Source organism: Anabrus simplex, chromosome 5, assembly GCF_040414725.1.
Source record: "Anabrus simplex isolate iqAnaSimp1 chromosome 5, ASM4041472v1, whole genome shotgun sequence".
Taxonomy (NCBI): Eukaryota; Metazoa; Arthropoda; class Insecta; order Orthoptera; family Tettigoniidae; genus Anabrus; species Anabrus simplex.
This window is the reverse complement of record NC_090269.1, coordinates 187,918,584-187,940,111: the sequence shown is the minus strand read 5'-3', so window position 1 is coordinate 187,940,111 and position 21,528 is coordinate 187,918,584.

The window sequence follows — 21,528 nt, the reverse complement described above, 5'->3', positions numbered from 1 at the left end:
GGAAACCTTTCTGGACAGTAATAAATAATCCTAGAAAGGGAGGGGAAAAAGGAAGTGAATAGTGTTTTGGGTAATTGAGGTGAACTCATAATAAGATCACAGAGAATCATTGTATAGGTGGAAGAAATATTTTGAACATTTTCTCAGCGTTAAAGTAAACCCTCCTGGTGACGTCGCAAACAACCGAGCTCATGGGGAGGAAGACAATGGTGTCGGTGCATTTATACTTGAGAAGTGTAAAGGATGGTAAATGAACTCCATTGTCATAAAGCAGCAGGAATAGATTTAATTAGCCCTGAAACGGAGTAGTTTAGTGGGAGGGTAGGGATGAAATGGCTTCATAGAATAGTAAGATTAGCATGGAGTAAGGTCTTTTCTGATTGGACAAAAGCGGTAACTGCATATATCTATAAGCAAGGGAACAGAAAGGATTGCAACAACTATGGAGGTATGTCATTGATCGATATACCAGGCAAAGTGTTCACTGGTATCTTGGAGGGGAGGGTGCGATCAGTGGTTGAGAGGAAGTTGGATAAAAACCAGTGTGGTTTCAGACCACAGAGTGGCTATCAGGATCAAATTTTAAGTATGAGCCAGGTAATTGAAAAATGCTACGAGAGGAATATACAGTTAGGTTTCGTAGATCTAGAGAAAGCATACGTACCGAGGGAAAAGATTTTCGCTTAATGGGGGACTGCGGTAGATTATTAAAATCAATCAAAGACATTTATGTTGACAATTGGGCTGCAGTGAGAATTGATGGTAAAATGAATTCTTCCTTCAAGGTACTTACAGGCATTAAACAAGGCTGTAACTTTTCACCTCTGTTGTTCATAGCTTACATTGATCATCTGCTGAAAGGTATTAAGTGGCAGGGAGGGGTTCAGTTAGGTGGCAGTGTAGTAAGCAGTCTGGCATGGGCTAACGACTTGGTCTGAATGGCAGATTGTTCCGAAAGCTTGCAGTTTAATATCTTGAAACTTGCAAATAGGTGCGATGAGTATGGTATGATAATTAGCCTTTGTAAGACTAAATTGCTGTCGGTAGGTACGAAATCCAAGAGAATTGACTGTCAGATTGCTGATACAAAACTGCACCTGGTAGATAATTTCATGTTTTTAGGTTGTGTGTTCTCCCAGGATGGTAATATGGTAAGTGAGATTGAATCAAGGTGTAGTAAAGCTAATGCAGTGAGCTCAACAGTATTCTGTAAAAAGGAAGTCAGCTCCCGAACGAAACTCTTTACATCGGGCTGTTTTTAGACCAACTTTGCTTTACGGGAGTGAAAGCTGGGTGGACTCAGTATAACTTATTCATAAGCTAGAAGTAACAGACATAATAGTCGCTAGAATGGTTACTGGTGCACACAGGTGGGAACAAGGACAGGGGGTACTCGGAATGAGGAGATAAAGGCTAAGTTGGGAATGAACTCGATGGACGAAGCTATACACATAAACCGACTTTGGTGGTGGGGTCATGTGAGGTAAATGGAGGGGCATAGTTTACCAAGGAGAATAATGGATGGTAAGAGAAGGAGAGGAGACCAATACGGCGATGGTTAGAGTCAGTTTCTGACGACTTAATGATAAGAGGTATAGAACTAAAGAAAGCCACAGAACTAGTTACAAATGGAGGTTTGTGGCGGTCATTAGTAAATTCACAGAGGCTTACAGACTTAACGCTGAAAGGCATAGCAGTCTAGAATGAAGATGTGTGTATGTTTTAATATTTTTATTCAATTCTTGCAGCTCTCCTTGCTTATTCAGTATGAGACACTCCGAACCGTACAGACCCTCTTGCCTTACTATTGTGTTGTTGTGTTTTATTTTGACCTAATAGGATATCGACCGTTTATTTTATCTATTCTGTCTTAGCCTGTTGGCTAGTTCCAGTTGGTTTCTTTATCCATTCCATTCGGTTGGATCCATTCTCCCAGATATTAGAACGAATCTGTTCTTTCTCTCTGGTACCTGTACTTCATGTAATAAGTCTTTTCATAGGAGACTTTAGGACCCAAATTTTCAGCAATTTCACGCAGATTCTCCAGCATCACCTCACTGTATCCACGGGTTCAAGTTATTACTCAACACCCTCAAACTTCAAAAACAACACTGCTTATTCTTCTTTCTATTATGCCATTGCAGATCTTTGATCCATTGCATCCACTTTCTTCGGTCTTATGTGAGTCCCTCCATACCATCATTCCTTTCCTCAGTTTCATTCGAAATTCTTCAATGGTTTTCAAGTATGTATGCCTGGGCCTTCCTTCATTTCTTCTTCTTTCGTTCCCCTTGTGGGTGGAGGCGGTAGAATAACACCCATGATATCCCCTGCCTGTAATAAGAGGCGACTGAAAGGGGCCCCAGGGACTCTGAACTTCGGCGGAGTGTGGGTTGGCGACCACGTAATCCTTAGCTGAGTCCTGGCATTTCTTCATCTTACTTGTGCCAGGCTCCGACTTTCATCTATCCTATCCGACCTCCCTTGGTCATCTCTTGTTCTTTTCCGACCCTGACGGTGTTAAGTTGCGAGGCCTAGAGAGTCTTTTATTTTCATCCTCTTCGTGGCATTTCTCTTTCTTTGGCCGATACCTTCATTTTTCGAAGTGTCGTATCCCTTCCATTTTTTCTCTCTAATGAGTGTTATATAGAGGACGGTTGTCTAGTTGTACTTCCTCTTAAAATAATCACCATCACCACCACTTCTTCCTTCTGGCCTTACCTCTTGAATTTCCGTCACTTTCCTTTCACCAACCATCAGTTCAACATGCTCAAATCATGCCAATTGCCTGTTACCAATGTATCTTGTAAGCGGGGCAGACCCGCATTCTTTTCTTATCCCTTCATTTCTGATTTTATCTCTTCCCGCATTATTCAGTCTTCTCCAATGTTTCATTCAGCAGCTGTTACCTTTCTCTAGTGTTTATTGAGCACTGGCCAACTTCTGCATCCATATATTAGAGTGGAAGCGAAAACTGTTGTGAAGACCTGCTTGTTTGTTTGTTTGTTTTTGTTTTTTTTTTAAATATTGTCCTTTCCCCTAAAGTAGCGTTGCTTAACTAGCAATAGGCTCCATTCGCCATGAGTCTGCTCATAATTTCTTCATCAATCTTTCCATTCTGTGTAAAAATCGCCGCCTGATATTCATACGTATTGTCTTGTTCCCAGGAATTATGCTGTAAGTGTCATACAAGACATTGTGGTCATAAGGCTACAATTTGCTCTAGCCTGCGCCCATCGAACGTTAAACTACTGCATCTATCAAGTGCTGGCAAGAACTCGTACTGTATATTAATGAGTCAGTGTCTCCTACTTAGTTAAAGTTAGTTAAATTCATTCTAATGAGTTCTTAATAGCTGATAATCATGTGGAGGCTTGGTGTAAACACAAGGTTAGTCTGCATTGACCCAAACATTACCTGCATACAAGATACTTGATCACTCCGCTCATGAACTTGCTCGAGAGCTTGACTCAGCCTCGCCTTCAAGGATAACTACAGTGACGTAATGATATTTTAGGATGCTCTGGCTAATGCGCCGTCCTGTGCCACTGAACATTGCAGGCTTGCAGGCTTCTTCCTTATTTCATAGCCATCGATTTGCGGGATACTTCTTTTAGCAAGGTTTTATTCTAGGATTAGAAATTGCTTCAAATTGCTAAATACTGAGAGGGTACGTAAATTTCTACGTCAAACGCGCCAATAAGAAGTGAGAAGTCCTCTTTGTTCTTACTTGAATGGGAGGGTTTTTAAAAGAGGTGGAGGAGTTTCTAAACCCACTATCAGCAAATCATAAAGATAGTTTTCCGTGAGGTTTCTCATTTTCATACCAGGCAAACAACATTTGAAACAGTAGCACATATTAATAAGATATAGCACCAGGCAAAATTTGGAATTAATTAGTTAATTGGTTGCAAAGCTATTGGCAAATACGTTTTACTTTTATATGTTGCATGGAAAATGCTTCTTGCAGCACCCATTTATTTTTATTTTTTGGGCTACAATTTTGCAGACTAATTAAAAAATAGTCATATATTTAAGAAAAACTCCGGGTTTTGAAGTCATATATAAACTAATGGAACATATTTATTTATTTATTTATTTATTTATTTATTTATTTATTTATTTATTTATTTATTTATTTCTCTCTCTTAGTCCAACCCTTCGTAAGGGTGTAGTGGCATCACGCGACAATCCTTTTGGTGATCTTCCTCCAGGAGTCTCTGCTTTGGGCATGGTGACTTGCTTGCTGTAAGCTCATCCTGGTTAAGTTCTTGATCTGGTCCATCCATCGTAACGGCGCACGTCCTCTAGGTCTTCGGCCTTCGACTTTTCCCTCTATGATAAGTATTTCCATTGCCTCCTGTCTTCTGGCAATATGACCAAAATATCCGAGTTGTTTTTGGTTGATAAGGGTCGACAGTCTTGTTCTGATGCCGAGCTGTTGCAGGATCGATTCATTAGTACGGTGTGCTGTCCATGGTATTCGCAGTAATCTCCTATGGCACCACATTTCTAGAGCATCAATCCTGCGGCGATCCGCTGTCTTCATCGTCCAAGTTTCTGCTGCATAGGTCGCGATAGGGAAGATCAGAGTTCGCATGAGGGTGAGCTTTGTCTTGGAAGTGATGGAGGTGTCCTTCCATATGCGAGTAAGTTTTGCTGTTGAATTTCTCGCAATTGCAATGCGCTTGCGGATCTCAGGTTCACAGTCTCCAGTATTTGTGACAATAGATCCTAGATACTCGAAGCGACTGACAACCTCATAATCCATAATTCTTGTTATGGCAGGGCTGTTGTTATTAAAACGGTCTACAATCATCACTTTGGTCTTTTTATTGTTGATTTCAAGACCATATTCTCTGCTTCGCTCGTCTAGCCTCCGCATGATGGTTTCTAATTCATGATCATCTGTTGCAATAATCACGGTGTCATCTGCATATCTGAGGTTGTTAATTTTCCTGCCACCAATTGTGATGCCGTCACTCCAGTCCTCGAGAATCTCCCTCATAATATACTCACTGTATACATTAAATAAGAGGGGGGAAAGAATGCAACCTTGTCGCACACCAGCACAAGTAGAAAAGACGTCTGAGAGGTCGCCATTAACTCTTACTGTCGCAGTGTTCGAAGAGTACAATTGTTGGATCAGGTACACTAAATGTCTTGGCGTCCCCATCTCAGTGAGTATAGCCCAGAGCTTTGACCATTTTACCTTGTCTAAGGCTTTCTTGTAGTCCACGAAGCACAGGAACATCTTGATATTATATTCCCTTGTCTTCTCTATGAGTTGCCGGATGTTTAGGATCTGCTCACGAGTTCCTTTGCCTGGAACAAACCCGGTTTGTTCCTCTGAGATTTGTGGAAGTAAGAAGGTCTTCAGCCTCTCGTTCAGCACCGTGAGCAAGATTTTACTTGCATGGGAGATGAGGGCTATCGTTCGATAATTTGCACAGTCAAGTGGAGAACCTTTCTTGAACAGTGGTACGAAGACGGAGTGGCACCACTGGTCCGGCCAATTTCCAGATGTCCATATCTTCTGACATAACTTGTGTAGGATGTCGACACCTAGGTCACCCATGTTCTTTAGGATTTCAGCAGTAATTCCATCTTGGCCTGGTGCTTTCCGGTTCCGAAGCTTTTTTATTGCATGTTCCACTTCTTCTCTAAGGATCATTGGTTCAAAGTCTGTTGGGTTCTGGTGATCTGGCATTGGTTGTGGGTCATCAGTGAACAGCTTGATGCAGTATTCTCTCCATACTTTGGCGATGCCCGCTGCATTTGTGATGATATTCCCTTGGTCATCTTTAATAATCTGAGTCTTAGGCACAAACTCTCGTGCTAAGTATTTTACCTTGTCGTACAGTTCTGTGCTGTGATTTTTGGTCGCATTTATTTATTTTTACATTATTCATTCAATAGGAAAAAATCTAGCTTCGGGCTATTGCAGGAGTAAAATGCAGAACTACTTTTAATTCCTGTACATAGTCAAACATTCTCTGAAGTTTTCAGGTGAATCCGATAAGAATTCTATCACAAGAAGAGCATTTTATGCATGGCGCACAGTTGAAAAAGTTTTTTTTAATATTCTGCTTTACGTCGCACCGACTCAGATAGGTCTTATGGTGACGATGGGATAGGAAAGGCCTAGGAGTGGGAAGGAAGCGGCCGTGGCCTTAATTAAGGCGCGACCCTAACCGCACGGCCAACTCGCCCGGTTTAAAAAATTTTTAGGTAGATAAAAATAATTGAAAGTTTTAAGAAAAATACTTACTTTAAAACTACCCTGGAGTGTAAATTACTCAACCGAGCAGAGGAGCGGTGGCCATGGCTCTACAGTCGCTCTACGCCTCTGCATTCGGGAGACGGGACAGGGCTGGACCTCACGGTCGGCCCCAACCGTCGGTTGTCCTAAGAATGGTTTTCCGTGGTTTTCCATTCTCCTGCATTAAGGCGAATGCCGGGATAGTTCCTAATATAGGCCACGGACGCCAACGCCGTCACCTTCTCCGTGAATCTCCTTCACCGGAACAAATATCCCGGCCTGAGAGACGGCGTCCCAGTTTAAGAGGCCCGCTTCCCCCTTCAGGGCAGGAATGGAAACGTTTTAGTAGTAGTAGTAGTAGTAGTAGTAGTAGTAGTAGTAGTAGTAGTAGTAGTAGTATATTACTCCTTCAGATGTCTTTCTCCTCTTACACACAACGTAGGCGGTATTATTGGAATGATAGGCCGAAAGAACTTGAAGCTAATTTTGTCTGACAGCTGAGAGAAAGGGCCGTGGCTTGCTCTACATACGCCGAACCGCTGCCCTTTAACTCCGGCATTTAGAGCTTTAAAATGGCGTTAGGGGAAAACTGATAACGGTATTGAAAGAGGAAGAATCGCGGATGTTTTAGGGTAAAAATTGAATAATCGATTTTTTGGTCAATAAACACAATATTTCAGTCATGAGTCGCCTTAATTAAGACCATGGCTGCTTCTTTTCTAGTCTTCATCTTTTCCTATTCCAGAGTCCCCAACAAAGAAAATGCTCTCATCTTTGATTATTTGTTTAGAGTGATTCATTTCTTAATTCAGGGCTGCCGACAGTGGAGTTCGAACCCTCTATCTCCAGGATGCAAGCTAACAGCTGCGCCCCCCTAATCATATCGCCAACTCGCCTGGTATTATTATTATTATTATTATTATTATTATTATTATTAGTATTATTATTATTGTACCGGGCGGTACACCTCTACGACGCAAGTTCAAATCTTGCGCCAATTTAATCTACTCTACAGGAGAAACCCTGAACTTTAAAAACCGAACTAACTCTACGGTTTATCAGAAGATGTCACTGAGTGTTTTTGATTTACTTTTGTTTTTCAGTGACCAAGAAGTGTGGACATTCTCTAACAGATGTCTCTACAAAAAAAATACAATGGTAATGCACTCTGGTGCAATGGAATGAACTCTCTGGAAGAAATTTTTTATCCATAAGTTTTGCCTTTACTATATTTTGTTCTGTTATTTGTGGGTTGGCAATATTAATCCTTTCCTTCCGCTTGGTTTGAATGTAGCCAATCAGGAATTTTTGTAATTAATTTCCCACCAATAAGGGGTTTCTTCATTGCCTTGTGTATAAGTTTTTGCTGTCAACCAATAAATTTGGAGTGGGGGTGTCTACTCATTCCTGAAAGGTCTCGAATTTTCCACGAGGGTATAAAAACTGCTGATTTTCTGGTCTCCTGGCCACTTCAGTAACATCTAGCTTAGTGTGTGGATATGTAGCAGGGGGCGGGAAGCGCCCCGTTCTTCAGGCAGCAGTTCTTCATCAAGGTAATGGCCTCTTAACATCTTTATCTCTTGCTAGCTCAGCAGTTTAACTCTCGGGGAAGGTTCGAAACATTTAATATGTAACCTACCACTTTAAAATGTAAATTCCTTTTCAGTCTATGTAAAAACTACAAATCTCTTTTACTGTAAAGCGGGGATATAGAGTGCTTTACCATCTCGAGCTCCCCTTCATCTTGAAATTGAGGTGACTACGTTTTCATAACCGTTTCTTCGCTTCCTTAATGTGTTAAGTTTCCTCATACGAGTCACCTCCATAGATTGGGATTAGCCCCTGTATTATCGGCCTAGTGCCTCTTAGGTTTTAATATGTGTATTTAGGAGCGCAAGTTCTCGCCTCCATTCCCCTTGTATTTAGGGCCGTTTAAATTAATCTATTATTTTTTCATTTTAGGCCCAGTAGAATGGGTACAAGTTGCCCCTGTTTATTTATAAGTATGCCTTAAGGGCAGTTGAGTGTAAGGTCTGCTTATGGCCTCCTGATAGGCTCGAACTATTGAGAGCAGGTCTGTTCTTTCCTAAATTTGAACTCTGTGTGCCTCTAGGAGGCTTAACATTGTAATTAGGAGCAAGTGCTCCTTGGCATGATGGTTTTTTTCTGCCCCTTTGTTCAATTTTGTACCTTGGTAAAGTTGGCCTAATAGCTCAAGGATTGTGACTGTGGGGCTCGAAGCCCAAAACCTTGTAAAAACCCCTGAACGGGTAAAATTATTTTGTACCTGCCTTTCGTTGTTATTTCACCTAGTGGAAATTGTTAAATGTTGTTATCTGTTATTTGTTGATTTTGAAAAATAATATAACCTTTGTTAAAGTTTTAAATTAACTTTAATTTTGTAGTTGAGACCTATTCCAGCCCGCACCTTCTTTCACCTCTGACTACCACGGATATCTCCATAATAATAATAATAATAATAATAATAATAATAATAATAATAATAATAATAATAATAATTATTATTATTATTATTATTATTATTATTATTATTATTATTATTATTATAATTATTATTATTATTATTATTATTATTATTATTATTATTATTATTATTATTATTATAATTATTATTATTATTATTATTATTATTATTATTATTATTATTATTATTATTATTATTATTATTATTATTATTATTATTATTATTATTATTGTACTGGATGTATCCGTGCATTTGAATGACGCGCCTTCTAGAAAGCCATCTGTGTTATCAATCTGAATTATGTATTGGAGGAAGTTTCGACCTTTAATCTTCAGATGTTTCTACTGTCGACTTATGTGCCCCCTCTGGTGGGAGGACAGACAATTCATTTTTGAAGGGAATTTGCTAGTGCTTATGTTGTTAAACCCAATGTGTTTGTAAATTGTTTTCTTATGTGGTGAAGTTGTCAGCACTTCTTCTACTTCCTTCTTCCTTAAGTTATTAGCCAATCAGAACTTTTGTAAATATTTTTTGTAACCAATTAAAATTGGGAGTATGTATAGGCATTCGGCCTAGAGAGTTGTGGAACTTTCCCCTCTGCTGTAAAAGCTGGAAGCTTCTGGGCCATGTTGTCTAATTCATCGCTCCAGTCTAGAGTGCATACGGTTGGTGGAGGCAGAGTAAAGCTTTGCCGTCGTCTGAAGGCCCACCAGCTCAAGGTAATGGCAGACATCTTTTAAATGTGTGATAGCTCCAGAAAGCTGAATTGAGGGGAACGTTTAGAAATAATTAATGTAAATTTCTAAAGTTTAATATCATCTTTTAAATGTAAATTTCAAGCAAGTCTAAGGACCCTATTCAAATCTCTGTTGGGAAAAATGTAATTTTGGGAATGAAGAGTGTTCACCAACTTTTTAATTACCATTCAACTTTATATGGGGGGGGACTATGATTTTCTAAAACGTTAAATTTTAACTATATTTTGGAACTTAATATTTTCGCCATCTAGTCACCCTCTGTAGTATAGGATAAGCCTCTGTAACTTCAGGCCATAAGCCCGCGTAGGATCTTAAGCGTTTTCAAAGTATATTTCGAAAGGAATGCAAGTGTTTCATCTCCTAGCATTTTGTTTATGGCCGATTTCTTCAACCTTTTATTTTGACCACTGAAGTAATTTAGAATGGACACTTATTGCCTCTGTTTAAAGTGACATTACGGATGAGTGTCGAGCTGAAGTGACAGTGGACACTGTTTTCAATTATTATCTAATGTAAAATTTGGATAAAAAACTTGTGCCTTTGAGAGGCCGGACTGTCGTATATTTTGGAGCTCAGTCTCCTGAGGTGTAAATGAGTGGAGCAAAAGTGCTCTTTGAAATAGTGTGTAACTTTGAAGCTACAAGCTCATTTTGTAAATTATTGTGTGCCTGAAGTTTGACTTTTCCTGTTATCAGAGTGGACGAGCTCATCATAATTTTACTTAACTGTTATTTGTTGTTGTTCATCAAAGTTTAAAGACAGAAAAGTGGAAGGACAGGAATAAAAATTTAAATGTTAGTGTTTTAAATTATGCTCTCGTCTTTTCTCGGTCCACCCATTCAGGCCAGCACTTTCTTACACCTCTGCAATCCACAGTATTCCTGTAACAATTATTATTGTTCCGGGGTATATGTGGAACGCTGACGTGATGAAAGAAGGTGCGGGCTTGAATGGGTCTAACTACAGTCTAAGATTAATTTAAAACTTTAACAAAGGTTATATTTCTTTAGAATTTCGAAAATCTACAGATAACAACATAACAGGTACAATTAGCGATTTTGAAACAAGTCAAGGAAAATACAATATTAGTGAATTCAACAGGTATTGGGCTTCAAGCCCCTCGCTTTACAATTCTTGAGCCCCCAGCTCAAATTTACAGAAGAGCACAAATTATTCAAGGGCAGAAATCCCCTAATTCAAGAGCACTTGCTCTCCAAAATACAATATCTAGCCTTCCAGAGGCACTCGTTACAATTACAAAATTTGAAAAAGAGCTGACAGGCTCTCAGTTCCTTACTGCCTACTCAAGGCAACATTACCACCATTTCTGGTCTCTCAAACCACCATTTACAAATTGAACTTACGAGGGTATATAATACCCAACCTACCGGGCCATCATGGAAAAGAACAGGTTAAATAACTGGTCCAAACACGAGTTGAATGGAAGCACACGGCGTTCCAATATGATGAACACTTAAAAACCTAAATGGCTCTAGGCCGATGAAACAGGGGCTATTCCCAAAATACTGAGGTGACTCGTATAGGAATTGCTTTAACACCTTACAGAATAAAAGTTACAAAACGTAGTCACCTCAAACCAAGATGAACGGGAGCTCGAGAGGGTACATCACTCTCTATCCCCAGTTTACAGTTAAAGATTTTATGAAGGTTTTTACATTAGCTGGAAGAAAGTTACATTTTAGAAAAGCTTGTTACATAACTAAAGAGTCGGACCTTTCCCTCGGGTGAAACTGCGGAGGTAGCAAGAAAGAAAGAAGTTATCTAGTAGATGTTCTGTGACCGATGAAAGAAGCCGCCCGCCTCCCGCATTGACCCACACAATCAGTAAGATGACGATCAATTGGCCAAGAAACGAGAAAATCCGCAGTTTATAAACCCTCAGGGAAGGTTCGAGATCATTCAAGGCTAAAATAGCCACACCCTCTCAATTTTATTGGATGAATTTCAAAGTTACACTTAGAATCAAACAAGAAGCCTGTGTTAGGTTGAAAATTAAATAAAGAAATTAGGGATTGGATAGTTTCAAAACTGGCGGAAAGGAAAAGGAAATATTGCCAACCCAAAAATAAATGAACAGCAATAAGTTTAAAAAAACTAGAAATACAAAACTTTAAATTAGAACTTCTTACAACTCGCATCAGGGTGCATGATCATAGTTTTTAGTGGTGTCCTCTGTGTAAAATTGTCCAAACTTCTTGATGAATGTCAAATAAAACATGTATAAATTCACTCAGGTTAGGAAACTGCAGAATAACAAAATTATTACTCAATATTTTAGAGGTGACATCTTCCGATTAAAGTTCCAACTAGGTGTAGTTTCAGTTTCACTGTTTTACCAATGGAGGAGTTCATTTAGGCGCTAGTTTTGAATGCGCGGCGTTGAGGTGTACCTCCCGGTACAATTATTATTATTATTATTACTATTATTATTATTATTATTATTATTATTATTATTGTTGTTGTTGTTCTTGTTGTTGTTGTTGTTGTTGTTGTTGTTGTTGTTGTACCGCGAGGTACACCCGCACCGTTCATTCAAGTGAAGGGCCTTGATGAATGTAATCTGATATATGAAGGTTGCAACAACTAGTGCAAAAAGTTGGGAATTTTCTCTACAGATCTCTCTACCTAAAAAATGTATGTTATGCCCTCTAGGATTAAGACGAACTATTAAAATACTAAAGTATTTTTTTTATTTGGAGGTTTCCCAAACTGGGTTGATTATGTTTTGTTTTGGGTGTTTTACAGTTTGCAACAATTCTATCTCTGTCCACCAACTTCAAATGTCGTCCAATAGAATTTTTTAAAATATATGTTCTTTAGCCAATAGGATATATCTTGTACCTTTTTGATTATCCAATAACATTTGGAGGTGTGTCGGGCCTTAGCCCAGAGCTCTCTAGAACCTTCCTCTCGGGTATAAAAATGGTACCTTTTCGAGCCATCTTATTGATCGTCCATTTACTGAGTGTGTGCTAATAGGGAAGGCGTGGGCGTCTCACCCTTCATCGAGTTTTTCAGCAGATTAAGATAATGGCCGCTATTTAATATCTATGTGATAGCTTCTGAAAGCTAGATCGAGGGGAAGGTTTCCTATCTTTAATAATGTAACCTTAAATTTCCAGTCTTCTAAAATGTAATTTTCTACTGTAAATTTCAAACAAGTCGAAAAGCACTTAGCTTAAATTCGGGAATAGAGAGTGTGACACGCTCTCGAGTTCCCTATCAACTTGACTTCGAGGTGACTATGATTTTGTAACATTCTGCCTGTAGCTTAAATCTTCTCCATCTAGTCACCTCAGTAGTATAGGATTAGCCTCTGCAACGCCGGGCAGTGAGCCCAGCTAGGGTTTTAAATTTCTAAGTGTAGTTTCAAGGAGTGCAAGTGTCCGCCTCCGCATCATTTTGATTTTTGGGCCAGTAACTTTAATCTGTTTTTTTTCCCACAAAGGCCTCGTAGAATGAGTATTCGATACTCCCGTGAAATTCAATCATTTATTCTGTTTGAATTGTAAAATGTAGGTTGTGCCTCGAGAGGCCTAGAACGTGTAAATCTTCGTGAGCAAAGTTGCTCGGGTTGTATATGTGGAAGGTTGCCTTGAGGATGCAATAAGAGTATAAGTTTCGGAGCACAGTCTCCTAGATAATTCATAGAGCATTGACGCTCTTTCTATTTTGTATAGGTGTTAGTAAAACTCTGTAAATGAAAGTGGGAGACCTGTTTCCTTGACTCTTGAGTGGATGGAGCAATAATGCTCAAGTAACATTTGTAAAATTGGGAGCTTCAAGCTCAGATGATTAATTGACAAATTTTGTTGAATTTCTGATTTCTCCTACTTTGTATTTAAACTACTGAACGTGAAATCATGTTCCGTTGCTGAGCGACTTGTTAAAATTTAGCTTCTGAAGGAAAAACAGCCAAAAATAAATTTAACTCTAATTTTAAAGCTTTTAATTAATCTTTTGATTGTAGCAGATAGACCCATTTATGTCCGCACCTTCTTTCACCTCTGTCCACCACGAAATATCCGTAACAGAAATTGCTTGCGTATGCCGACGAGAAGATACCAGCGTTCTTCTCTTGCATGTAACAGTTAGGGTGTACCACGTTTAGCTTTGTTTCAAACTTAGGCTTCTTAATTTCCGTTAGTTTGTAAGTGGGTTTCTAACCTGTCTGCGGATGGAGTTTAATCACACTAGTGGGTATCATGTAATTCATAAGGATTTACAAGTGCAGACCCTCTTTTTCATTGTTCACTTTGCATATTAGTGATTATGTTTCCTATTTTATAAATGTCTACCTTGCATTTCTGTCTTTAACATTTTCTTTCTTGTCTTAGTCAACAACGTACCGTGGTATCCTCTGTATCACCGGGCTTTCTGTCCCAATATATGTTATGGCAAGTCACGTCACGGGATTGCTTGAGTGAGTTCAGCATCCCAGCGTATTTTGGGTTGTCCCTTGCCATTTTTCGCCCTGTAATATGAGCATCTGCTCCTGCTTTTCTGGATCCGTCCGATCCTAAATTTGGTGTTGTTGCTTTCCTCTGAATTAAGAGCAGCGAGTGTCACGTGGTGTAAAAGCTGCTAGGCTTTTAAGTGTAATATGAGGTATGCTGATGTGGATTCTTGGTCCATTCGGTCACTGAAAATTGAAGTTCAGGTTTCGAGACAACTCTGATATCTAACTAGTTAAAGTTGAGGGCTTGATTCCCCTCCGACGTGTAACTTCTGTCTTGGAAGCTCTAGCTTGTTTTATTCACATTCTTATTAAATCAAAGTTTAAGGTTCGATTATTCCTCTGAAGGAAAACATTTGTTAGTGGACGCTCAAGCCTTACTTCTCCCCGCATGCCAAACATGTTCCAAGACTAGCTAGACTTGTGTTGTAAAATGAGAGCTATTTCGTCCCTGTTCGGGCGATTAAGCTCTTAAGGGTATAATTGTAAATATCCCTATCTAAATTGTTAAATTGTTGTTGTTGGTTTTTCGAGAAATATTTTGGAACAGTAAAGAAACAAAAGAGTCCGCCTCTGTGGTGTAGTGGTTAGTGTGATTAGCTGCCACCCCCGGAGGCCCGGGTTCGATTCCCGGCTCTGCCACGATAATTTGAAAAGTGGTACGAGGGCTGGAACGGGGTCCACTCAGCCTCGGGAGGTCAATTGAGTAGAGGTGGGTTCGATTCTCACCTCAGCCATCCTAGAAGTGGTTTTCCGTGGTTTCCCACTTCTCCTCCAGGCAAATGCCGGGATGGTACCTAACTTAAGGCCACGGCCGCTTCCTTCCCTCTTCCTTGCCTATCCCTTCCTATCTTCCCATCCCCCGCAAGACCCCTGTTCAGCATAGCAGGTGAGGCCGCCTGGGCGAGGTACTGGTCATTCTCCCAAGTTGTATCCCCCGACCAAGAGTCTGAAGCTCCAGGACACTGCCCTTGAGGCGGTAGAGGTGGGATCCCTCGCTGAGTCCGAGGGAAAAGCCGAACCTGGAGGGTAAACAGATGATAATAATAATAATAAGAAAGAAAGAAAAGAAATGGTCGTTTAGGAAATATCTTCAACGTTTAAAATTCAGAAACCTGAACTTCAATTTTCAGTGACCGAATGGACCAAGAATCCACATCAGCATACCTCATATTACACTTAAAAGCTTAGCAGCTTTTACACCACGTGACACTCGCTGCCGCTGCTTTTCCTCTTCTTCTACTGAATTCAGTAATAATAATAATAATAATAATAATAATAATAATAGTATTAGCTCCGTGCATTTAAAACGAGCGCCTTTTAAAAGGCCATCTGTGATATGAACTGCGAAACTTCCAGTGGAAAAAGTTTGAGCGATTATCGTCAGAGTCTCTACTGTCAACTTATGTGCTCCCTCTGGTGAGAGGATGGACAATTAATTTTCAAGATAAATGTTGTAGTCATTAGTTGGTATTCTAAGGTTATCAGCACTTCTATTTCTTCCCGCCGGCTTCCAGTGTTCGACCAATCAGGAATTTTTGATATTTATTTGATTATTCAATGATAATTTAGGGTTTGTTCAAGGCTCCGGCTCAGAGAATTCTGAAACGTTCCTCTCTGCTATAAAAGCTGGTATCTTTCGGGCCATATTGTCTTTCGATCGCTCCAGTCCAGCAGTAGAGTGTGTTCGTAGAGGAGGCAGGGGAGGGCTTGCCTTGTCCAGCTCCAGAAGGTCCACCAGCTCAAGGTAATGGCAGACATCTTTTAAACATGTAATATTCTCAGAAAACTAGTTTGAGGGGAAGGTATCAAAATCCGTTCCTAATGTGACTCTGTCCATGTAAAACGTTAAACATATCATAAATATCTTAGTCTGACTTAGGGAATAGAGAGTGGGAACCCTCTTTTATTCCTCATCAACTTGATATTGGGGTGACTGTGATTTCGTAAACTTTAAAATTTATCTCTTCTTTTTGTAATTTAAATTTTCTCTCCATCTAATCACCTCCATAGTATAGGCTTAGACTCTGTAACATCGGGCCATAACCCCAAATAGGATTTTTAATGATGTTCTGGTGAATTTCAAAGGAGTGTAAGTGTTCGCCTCCTAACATTTTGATTTTCGGCCAATAACGTTAATCTTTTGTTTTTTTACTAAGGCTATGTAGAATAGGTACCTATTACCCTTGTTTAAGTTAACTGCTATTATTCTATTTCCTATGTTAATTCGACTTTTGAGCGGATAAGACCGTAAATACTGTTTGTTTTGTAAAAGTTACATTGTGCCTTGCAGAGGCTTGAAACTTGTAAATTTTGAAGAATGGTCTCCTACTTAAGTATGTGAAGTAAAGACGCTCCGCGTAAATGTAGTAAATTTTGGAGCTCAGTCTTCTTGAGGATTTATTGAAGGGAGCAGTGGTGCTCTTGTCAAATTTGTAACTTGGGAGCTTCAAGCTCATTTTGTAAATCATTGTTGTTCTAGAATTTTCTAAAATTGTTTATCGAACTCACGAGCTAACCTTTGTCCTGTTGTTATTTGTTATTGTTTAACAAATTTTCAAATCTGAAAAGAAACAAAAATTCCAGGAAAGAAATAAAATTCCAAATTTTAGAATTTTAAATTAAAATTGGATTTTTTCTCTATCCACCCATTCATGCCTGCAGCTTCTTTCACCTCTATGCTTCACGGTATCCCTATAATAATAATAATAATAATAATAATAATAATAATAATAATAATAATAATAATAATAATAATGTGGTCTCAGTTACCATGTGGTGTCATTTTAATTCGACGCCATTTGGCTGCCTGCTCGTCAATTTCGACTTACTATTTTACTCTAGGCCTAGTAAACCGAATCTCTCTTGGGTGCCCATGGCTGAGTTTTGAATTAATTTTGTAGCATAAACACCAAATGTGTGACCAGATATATTTTTCATGCCGACATATTACGACATCCGACTACCTCTGCCGGGTTTGAAGCCGCTATCTTGGAATCCGAAGGCCGGCACAGAGGGAGCTATTGTATGTATGAATATAGTGTAGGAAAGAATTAACCTGAATTGCTGAGCATCAGAAGGAACAGAATAGCTCAAGATAACCAGTGACGATGCCGTGGTTTGGACACACTCTCTCCATAACGTGAGCACGTCCTTACTTCTGCATGCGGACTGCTTGCGCTCAAGGCCAGTAGATCATCATCCAATATTCTTTTTGTTCATACCCCTCCTCACTTTGTGCAGCGGTGGGTGTAGCCCTCATGCGTACAAATGTTCTATTCTACTCGCGGGAGCTGATCACCCGCATTAACCTTTTAATAACAATTCAGATATCATGACCGCATTTATTAAGATTGATGAAGTTGGCGTCGACGGTGCTCTAACAGAGTCCTGCATTGCTTCCACTTGTCCCAGTGTCCTCACTTTCACCTCCCTTGGTCAACTTTTGTTTTCTTCGGACCCAACATAGATTTGCGAGGCTTAAGGAGTGTTTTATTCGCACGACCTTTTTGTCGTACCCTTTCTTCCACCGCTAGCTTCATTCACAGGACTGAACTTCCTTCATTTTCCTTCTGACTAGTGTTGATGGTTGCCCAGTTGTACTTCCTCGTAAAGCAATGATCAGCATCACGTTCACCAAAATATGGAGATGGCATTCATACCCATCACTAGAGAGGGTGATACTCATGTGCAGGGACTAAATTCTTATGTAATTACAGAAACTTATTCCATTTGTATAATTGTAGGGAACTGAAAATGTCGGCGAGTTGTGCTTCTGATATGATTATACCTGTGTTTCATTTTGCATATTCTTAGTAAATTACATGTTTTTACATATTATGTGAATAATGTAACACTTTTGTACATATCCAGAAAATTATTCAGAAACAAAAATAGTGTCAGCTCGTTTCATTTACAGACTATAGTAAAATAATTGGCTAATTTCATCTCATATAGAATATACTGTACCTATTTCAATTCCTATAGTTGGTTTTAAAATTACTCTAATATTGCGATTGGAAATATCTAGATATTTGTTTAATGTCGTCATGTTTCGAGTTCCGTTTCTATTGGCAGAAGTGTTGGAAGAAGTACCCGTCTCCAACACCCACTCACCTCTACACATGTCTCAAAGACCTTCAATGTCCGGAGAAAAACGGGAGAAATAACGTTTCCCACAGCATTAACAATACACATGTTTAGATTATATCGATATAACGGAAATATCACCGCATTTTGTCTGTTTGTGTTCTGGCCTTCCTTTCTGCCCTCTATCCCTGTCACACGTACCGCAAAATTCTAGTAAAGAAAACAAGTTTCTGGCTAATATTCTGAACGTACAGACAGAGTACAAAAGCCTTTAAAACTTTGCCGGGATGATCTCCATAGAGTTAGCTATCGCCTCTTGCACTTGGACTTAAACTTACACAAGATCGCCACTGATATTTCCATTATTTTTCACCATAACGGAAAAGATATGTGAAAAAGTTTATAAACGAGATTCTAAAGCAGTTTTATCAAGAAAAATGTTCCTATAAAATCAGCTGTATAGGTGGTGATGGTGATTATTGTTTTTAGCTTTTTTTTTTTTGCTAGTGGCTTTACGTCGCACCGACACAGATAGGTCTTATGGCGGCGATGTGATAGGAAAGGCCTAGGAATGGGAAGGAAGCGGTCGTGGCCTTAATTAAGGTACAGCCCCAGCATTTGCCTGGTGTGAAAATGGGAAACCACGGAAAACCATCTTCAGGGCTGCCGACAGTAGGGTTTGAACCCACTATCTCCCGGTTGCGCGCCCCTAACCGCACGGCCAACTCGCCCGGTGATTATTGATTTAAGAGGAAGTACAACTGGGCAATCATCCTCTATTAACACTAATCAGGGAAAACTGGAAGGAATCCGACACTTAGAAAACTGAAAGGAAGACAAGAGCGATAAAGGGCGTGCAAATGAGACCCCTGGGCCTTGCAAACCTAATTCCGTCGGGGTCGGACAAGAACAAGTGTCAACCAAGGGAGGTCTGATAGGTTAGATGAAAGTGAGGAGCCTGGCATAAGTGAGTGGAAGCAATTCAGGACTCAGCTAAGGGCCCCGTGGTCATCAACCGACGCTCCCAAGTTAAGAACTGCTGGTACCCATTTTAGTTGCCTCTTACGACAGACAGGGGATACTATGGGTGTTATTCTACTGCCCCACCCACAGGGGGACAACTGTAAGAGAGATACTCTGAGATTTACCTTTTATGCTCCCTCTGAAGTGCCCCTCCTGATCTGGATAAGATCCTCCTTGCCCTTATCGTAACAATCACTTTTCTCCACTAATCACGAGGACACTGGAATATTATATTTCATTTTTTTGTGCATCTGTATATCAGTTTTCCCGTAGAGCTTTAACAGATAAGTAGACAAACATTAAACTGAGCACAACCTAGGCCCATGCGACACACACACACACAAGAAAAATAAGTATCAGGTTAATATTCAGACACACCGGGCGAGTTGGCCGTGCGCGTATAGGCGCTCGGCTGTGAGCTTGCATCCGGGAGATAGTAGGTTCGAATCCCACTATCGGCAGCCCTGAAGATGGTTTTCCGTGGTTTCCCATTTTCACACCAGGCAAATGATGGGGCTGTACCTTAATTAAGGCCATGGCCGCTTCCTTCTAACTCCTAGGCCTTTCCTATCCCATCGTCGCCATAAGACCTATCTGTGCCTGTGCGACTTAAAGCCCGTAGCAAAATATATATATATATATTCAGACAGAAGGACGATTTTATACAAATAAACTAACCGTTATATCAGTCGCAAGTGGGACAATCACTCAACATGTGCAAGATTAAATTCTTGGTGACATTTGAGCACTCTATCAACTGAACACGTTAAATGTCTTTTAGAAATGCGTATGTCTAATTTTTCACATATTTGGCACCGAATATAATGGACGGATGTCACAAACGGAGATATTAGCACATTCGGCTCCCTTTGTGTCCCTTTCTGTTCAGGATTTCCTTTCACACGGATCGTATAATTCCAGTAATAGATTTAAGTAACAGTTTAATTTTTTTTTTTTTTTTTGCTAGGGGCTTTACGTCGCACCGACACATATAGGTCTTATGGCGACGATGGGATAGGAAAGGCCTGGGAGTTGGAAGGAAGCGGCAGTGGCCCTAATAAAGGTACAGCCCCAGCATTTTCCTGGTGTGAAAATGGGAAACCACGGAAAACCATCTTCAGGGCTGCCGATAGTGGGATTCGAACCTACTATCTCCCGGATGCAAGCTCACAGCCGCGCGCCTGTACGTGCACGGCCAACTCGCCCGGTAGTAACAGTTTAATATGACAGAAATACTGACAGAAAGATTGCTTTAGATAGGTAGATAACGCGGCGTTACTGTAGTTAGAACGTTTCGTTCAATGTCATCCGAAGTACGTAAACTCTCTCCAGGCATGCAGTGTTTTTATAAGTCAATCAAAGTAAAAAATAACTTTATGAAAGAGGAACTGTCTTCCTGTATATATGAAAAATCGACACTTGTTACCTCACTATAATCAATTTACTGACCTATACATGACAAACTACTGACGTATGGTTGGTGCTTAGTAACGACATTCGGAACGCTAGCGCGTCTGGATGTTATGAAAGATACTCCGCATAAGGCCGCTCGTGCTGCAATAACAGTTTCTGGCTCAGTGAGAAAAGCAATGGTAAACTCCTAATCATGCCTTGTATGCCTTATTACGGCACCACCATCCGGTTTTGCGGTTTCTACATAACAGCATAAACTTTTCTGGTGATTTTTGAGGATCCATCCAGCTTCCCAGCTGAAGAAACAGACAAATACATTGAGCTGATGATCAAAGCGTCCCAAGATTCTAACATGAAATATTAATTGCAGTTAAAACATATCGCTTGTTTACCCAGACGCAAGAACAATAAAAGAAAGTGCGCGCTATCTTTTTCCGGAATACGTAATATATACTTGAGGAGTTCCACAAAGCTCTTGATGGACCAGGACTCAAGTAGGCTCAGTATTTCACCAGCCAACTGAGCTGGAAAATACTGTAGTGTATAAGGTAAGGCGTAAAAGAGAATTCTTTTTTCCCCACACAACGACAATAGGTCTATTTGTAACGGTTGCCATGGAAATAGCGCGTATCGACTAGCGGAACAAAGGAATGCTTTATATGAAGATTGAAGAAGGCGTGAGCTTGCAGATTGAAGACTGACAAGCAGCTAGGTACTGGGCTGGTCCTCTTCATTACATCTACGTCATCATTTGTTCCTATCCAGTCAACCGACAAACTCCATTTCTCCACTCATTAACATTCAACTGTTACCTTCCTTTAAACTTCATATAAACAGAACATACGACGCCACACCGCATTCCAATCACTATAGAAACACGCAATAGTGAGTATAGCTTTCCACATGAGGCTGGCGTCAGGAAGGTCATCCGGTTGTAAAACAGCACCAAGTGAACATGTGCGACACAGTTTGCACCCGTGAACCCACTAGGGTCTATGAGATACGACGTGTGAAGCAACCT